Raw genomic sequence first — 6,000 nt, 5'->3', positions numbered from 1 at the left:
CATTTGCTTGCTCGCTTAGGATAGGGTCTCACCATGTAGCCCTGGCTAGTTGTCCTGGAACTCACTCTGATATCTTTCCTGAACTCTCTCTGTACCCAAAACAGCCTCAGGGATACAAGGGTTTGTAGACCCGGCCAGGTCCTCTTCCCCAGTGGGTTCCTGGCCCGGGCAGTACACTCTGTGGCTCTCCCTCCAGGCTCTTCAGCATCCTCACGCCCCTCAGAACCACCAGCGCCTGAGGTTCAGGGCAGTTATCCACTGCTGCCTACAGGACGGAGATTGATCGACACATGGACAGCTTCTGCCAGCTCTCACTAACCCGTTAACAGTGCTTGCTGTATGCCCTGTTCTCTACATGGGTCCCTTGAAAAATGTGTCATTCGTTTTATTGCCTAAAAAAGAAAAATACTGCCTGTTAAAATATAATAGCAGTACTCAGTTGGGTGGTGGTGGTGTGTCCCTTTAATCCCAGCACTCAGAAGGCAGAGTCAGGTGGATCTCTGTGAATTCAAGGTCAGCCTGGTCTACAAGAGCTAGTTTCCAGGACAGGCTCCAAAGCTACAGAGAAACCCTGTCTCAAAAAACCAAAAATAAATAGATAGATAGATAGATAGATAGATAGATAGATAGATAATATAACAGCACCCTTATCAGTTGGACATTTTATTTTGAGCTAGGCGCAGTAGTACAAACCCGTAATCTAGCACTTGGGAGACAGGAGTTAAAGGCCAGCTACCCCTATGTAGCAACTTTGAAGATAGATTGGACTACATGGGACTCTGTCTGGGGGGAGGGGACTAGGAGATGACCCTTGCTGCTTACAGAGGACCTGGGTTCAGCCATTTACCACACAAGCCTGGAAAACTGAGTTTGATCCCAGGAGATCACATGAAGGTGGAAAGAGAGAAGTTTACAAAGTTTGACCCCCCCTCCCACACATGCCCTGTCCCATCATGCACACAATACACAATAGCACATCTAAAAGATTTTTGTTGTTGTTGTTGTTTTGAATTTTCGAGACAGGGTTTCTCTGTAGCTTTGGTCCTATCCTGGAACTAGCTCTGTAGACCACGCTGGCCTCGAACTCACAGAGATACGCCTGCCTCTGCCCCCCAAGTGCTGGAATTAAAGGTGTGCACCACCACCACCTAGCTAATTTTTACTTTTTAAGTTTTTGTTTGTTTTTACAAGACCGGGTCCCACTATGTAGCTATCGCTGTCCTGAAAATCACTCTGTAGACCAGGCTGTCCTCCAACTCACAGAGGTCGGCCTGCCTTCTGCCTCCCAAGGGCATGGATTAAAGGTGTGGGCCACTATGTCAAGCATTGTTTATTTATGTGTTTTTGAGTTTTGCCTGGATGTATGAAAGTGCCCCAGGTTCATGCAGTACTTAAGAAGGCCAGAAGAGGGCTCTAGATCCTTTGGAACTGGCCTTACGAACAGTCATAAACCGTCTTGTGAGTGTGGGGTTCACAATTGTACATATATGATATGGAAATTATGATAAAAATGATATATTTCTATTAATTACATTTATATTGCAGTGTCGGACCTCCTGAGATGACTTTCAGGGAAGAGCACTGGGTCTTCAACTCAGGGCCTCTTATGTGCTGTGTACCCTACCATTGGGCTGTGTTCCTAGACCCTGACCGCCAAGCAACACAGAGTACAGATGATGCGCTGTTTACTGAAGACTGTCTTCAACTATCTCCCTGTATGTGTGTGAGGAGGCCTTGCCCAAGGATGGCACAGTCCTTACCTGAGTGTTATGACCTTAAGAAGTATTAACTTGTGTGCATGGGGGTCACCACTTAGAACAGAGACCCAAGCCAGGCAGTGGTGGCACATACCTTTAATTCCAGCTCTTGGGAGGCAGAGGCAGGCAGATCTCTGTGAGTTCTAGGCCAGCCTGGTCTATAAGAGCTAGTTCCAGGACAACTAGGGCTGTTACACAGAGAAACCCTGATGTGGGACAATTGTATTCTGTCAATTATGTTTTAAATAAATGCTGATTGGTCAGTAGCCAGGCAGGAAGTATAGGCAGGACAACCAGACAGGAAGTAGAGGCGGGTCAATGAGAACAGGAGTATTCTGGGAAGAAGGAAGCTCTTTCTGCAGTTGTGAGCCCGCCACAGAAGAAACAAGATGTGACTGCCACGCTGAAAAAGGTACTGAGCCATGTGGCTAGCATAGACAAGAATAATGGGCTAATATAAGTTATAAGAGTTAATAAGAAGTCTGAGCTAATGGGCCAATCAGTTTATAGTTAATATAGACCTCTGTGTGATTTTTTTGGGGGGGGACTTAATGACCACAGGAACTGGGCAGGACAGAAACCCCCGACAACAAAACCCTGTCTTAGAAAAGAAAAAAAAAAAAAAAACACCAAAGCGTGGTATCAGTCATACCCTGTGTTATCAACAGTACCGGGAACTTGGTTCATGCTTGTCCCATGTATGGAATAGGAGGCACCCCAAACCAGACTGACCCCCCCAGACATCACACAAGTCAACTGCTTAATGACCTCAATTGTGCCATTGTAACAGTGGAAGGCCCTGGCTCTGCTGTCACCAGATAACTCAAGACAGTGTGAGGAGAGAGAGTATTGACACCCTGAGGGAGGTGAAGACAGACAGCCCTCATTCAAATTTCACCTCTGTTGGAGGAAGACCCCTTCTTAGTTCCTGGATGCTTAGAACTGAAATAATCACACAAAAACTGTATTAATTAAATCACTGCTTGGCCCATTAGCTCTGTGTATCACCACGTGGCTATCTATGGCTTACTGGGTAAAGTTCCGTCTGGCTCTGGTGGGGCTACATGGTTTCTCTCTGACTCCGCCTCCTTTCTCCCAGCATTCAGCTTAGTTTTCCCCGCCTATCTAAGTTCTGCCCTACAGGTCCAAAGCAGTCCTTTATTAACCAATGGTATTCACAGCACACAGAGGGAATCCCACATCACACCTCATTAAGGGTTGTAGATACGAAGCTTATCTAGACCAAATAGAGCCTCCGACTTGGCACAGGAATGTTCATTCGTTCTGACCAGAATCAACTCCTCATGTTGTTTTTTTTTTTTGTTTTTTGTTTTGTTTTTTTTTTTTTTTTGGATTTTTCGAGACAGGGTTTCTCTGTAGCTTTTGGTTCCTGTCCTGGAACTAGCTCTTGTAGACCAGGCTGGTCTCGAACTCACAGAGATCTGCCTGCCTCTGCCTCCCGAGTGCTGGGATTAAAGGCGTGCGCCACCACCGCCCGGCCCTCCTCATGTTGTTTTAATGTTGTCCTTAGCAGGAGTACCTATGATGGTACAAAACTACAATCCCAGCAGCTGAGAGGTGGAAGTGGAAGAGTCAGATCCAGTCCATTCCCAGCTACAAGTGAACTCAAGGCCAGCCTGGGCTACGGGAGACTGTGGTGGTTTCTAATTTGTTTGTTTCCTGTTTAACTTTTTGTTTGTTTGTTTTTCGAAACAGGGTTTCTCTGTGTAGCTTTGGAGCCAGTCCTGGAACTCACACTGTAGACCAGGCTGCCCTCAAACTCATAGAGATCCACCTGCCTCTGCCTCCTGAGTGCTGGAATTAAAAGCGTGCACCACCACCACCCAGCTTGTTCCAATTTTTTCAAAAAGGAACTAAATCCTCCTGAGTTGGAGGTCTGTCAGGCGGTAGTCTCTGATTCTTCTCTTACCTAGCTAGGCTGTCTATAGATTAACTAGCATGGGAGGCACAACACAAACATTGAAAAAACAGATTTGCAGGGACGATGACAGGCATCAGTGGTAGGAGGAACTGATCACTGAAGGCTATATCTTAAGATGTTTTCTGTTAAGCAGGGTGGTGAGTCCCTGGGAGTGGAGTTATGGATGGTTGCAAGTTGCCACATGGTGCTGGAAACTGAACCAGCGTCCTCTGCCAGAGCAGCCTGGAGCCAGCTCTCCAGACTTGCATACTTTTTCAAAAAAGATTTATTATTGTTTAATTTCCAGTGTATGGGTGTTTTGCCTGCATGTATGTCTGTGTATGGCCTACATGCAGTGCCCTCGGAGGGTAGAAGAGGACAGAGGATGATTAGGAACTGGAGTCACAGGTGGTTGTGAGCCACTGCACAGGTGCTGGGAACTGAACTCCAGTCCTCTGCAAGAACAGTAAGTGCTAAGCCAGGCGGTGGTGGCGCACGCCTTTAATCCCAGCACTCGGGGAGGCAGAGGCAGGTGGATCTCTGGGAGGAGTTCGAGGCCAGCCTGGTCTACAAGAGCTAGTTCCAGAACAGGCACCAAAGCTACAGAGAGACCCTGTCTCGAAAAACCAAAAAAAAAAAAAACAAAAAAAACAAAAAAAACAAACAGTAAGTGCTCTTCAGCACTGAGCCATCTCTCCAGGCTGAATGCACATTCCTCTGTACGACAGATGAGCCCATATATGTGTACATGAACATGTATCTGTGTACAGAAACATGCATATGTGTACAGGTGCATATATATGCGTAGTCGGTATTTTCCTTTGGGCTGCCAGCTGATAAAAATGATATGGAGACTTGTTATTAATTATGAAAACTTGGATGATAATTTAGGCTTGCTTCTAACTAGCTCTTATAACTTAAATTATCCCATTTCTATCAATTTACTTCCTTCCTCATGGCTTTATTACCTCATGTCTATACCGCCATCCTGCTTGCTCTGCGTTCCTTGGTGTCTTGCTCTTCTTCCCAGTGTCCTTTGGGCCTGAAGATCCTACCTAGTTATTGGCCGTTCAGCTTTTTGTTAAACCAATCAGAGTGGCACATCTTCACAGTGTACAAAAAGATTATTTCACAGCATACATGTACATGTGTATGAGTCCACGACCACATATATGTGTACAGGTGCACGTGGAGGCCAGAGGTTAGCGCCAGGTGTCTTCCTCAACCATTGCCCACCTTAGTTTTTGAGAGAGGGTTTTCCTTTGAACCTGGAGCTTGTCAGTTCAGCTAGACTGGCAGACCAGGAAGCATGGGAACCCTATCCAATGATAGAATTACAGGCACATGAACCACCACGCCCAGCTCTTACACGGGCTCGGGGCTAGAACTCGGGTCCTCATGCTTGCACAGTAAGCCGCATCCAGCCCACCATCCTCTCCTCATAAAGCCAGCAGTGCTGCAGCGGGCGCTGAGCACTTACCTCATGTAACCTCGTCAACCCACTTCAACCCTACCAACACGTGGTTCAGGGGGTAAGCGCTGTCATTACTGGGGTGTCCCCAGACAAGACTGCAATGCCCATGCGTGGGCTGGTAAAGGGCCCTGAGGTGAACCACTCATGAGATGGTTTCAGGGAACAGTGTCTGATTTACTGCCTATGAGCAAACACTTGTATAAATGGGCACCTGCAATTGTGATTGGTTAGCACAGTGAGCGCTCACACACCAGGATCTCTGTGGTGGAGAAGGAGACACGGAGAGTACAGACTCACGAGCAGGGATGACTTCCGGGAATATTCAGGAGCATGGTGTGCCATGTTTTAGGAGTGCAGTGTGCCAGGTCACACCGGCATTTTTTCCTGCAGGTAAGTCTCCAGTGCAGGGACTCGGGAAACATTCTGACCGCAGCAAGTTCTCTGATGAGTAACACGTGAGCTGTGAGGAGCCAGCTTGGGGGAGAACATGAGAGGCAGAGGCCAGAAAATAAGGGGCCTGTGGCTGGAGGAGGAAATTTAGGGGCTTACTCGCACTGACAAGGAGCCAGAGTGGTTGGGATGTGATGTCACGTGAAGGCGTGGACTGGATGAGGGGACAGGGGCTAGAGTGATGGGAAGGGCTTGATCTGACAGCATTGTTCTCCAAAATACAGGGAGCGAGGGGCATTGTCGAGCTTCAAATCGAGAAAAATATTAAGATGTAAAAATTAACTCACTTTCCAGCAATCCCGGCACTAAGGAGATTGAGAATGGAGGATCAGGTCAGGCGGGCGGATCTCTGTGAGTTCAAGGCCAACCTGGTCTACAAGAGCTAGTTCCAGGACAGG

The sequence above is a fragment of the Chionomys nivalis genome, chromosome 22 (assembly GCF_950005125.1).
Source record: "Chionomys nivalis chromosome 22, mChiNiv1.1, whole genome shotgun sequence".
Lineage (NCBI taxonomy): Eukaryota > Metazoa > Chordata > Mammalia > Rodentia > Cricetidae > Chionomys > Chionomys nivalis.
This window is presented reverse-complemented; position numbering follows the sequence as displayed.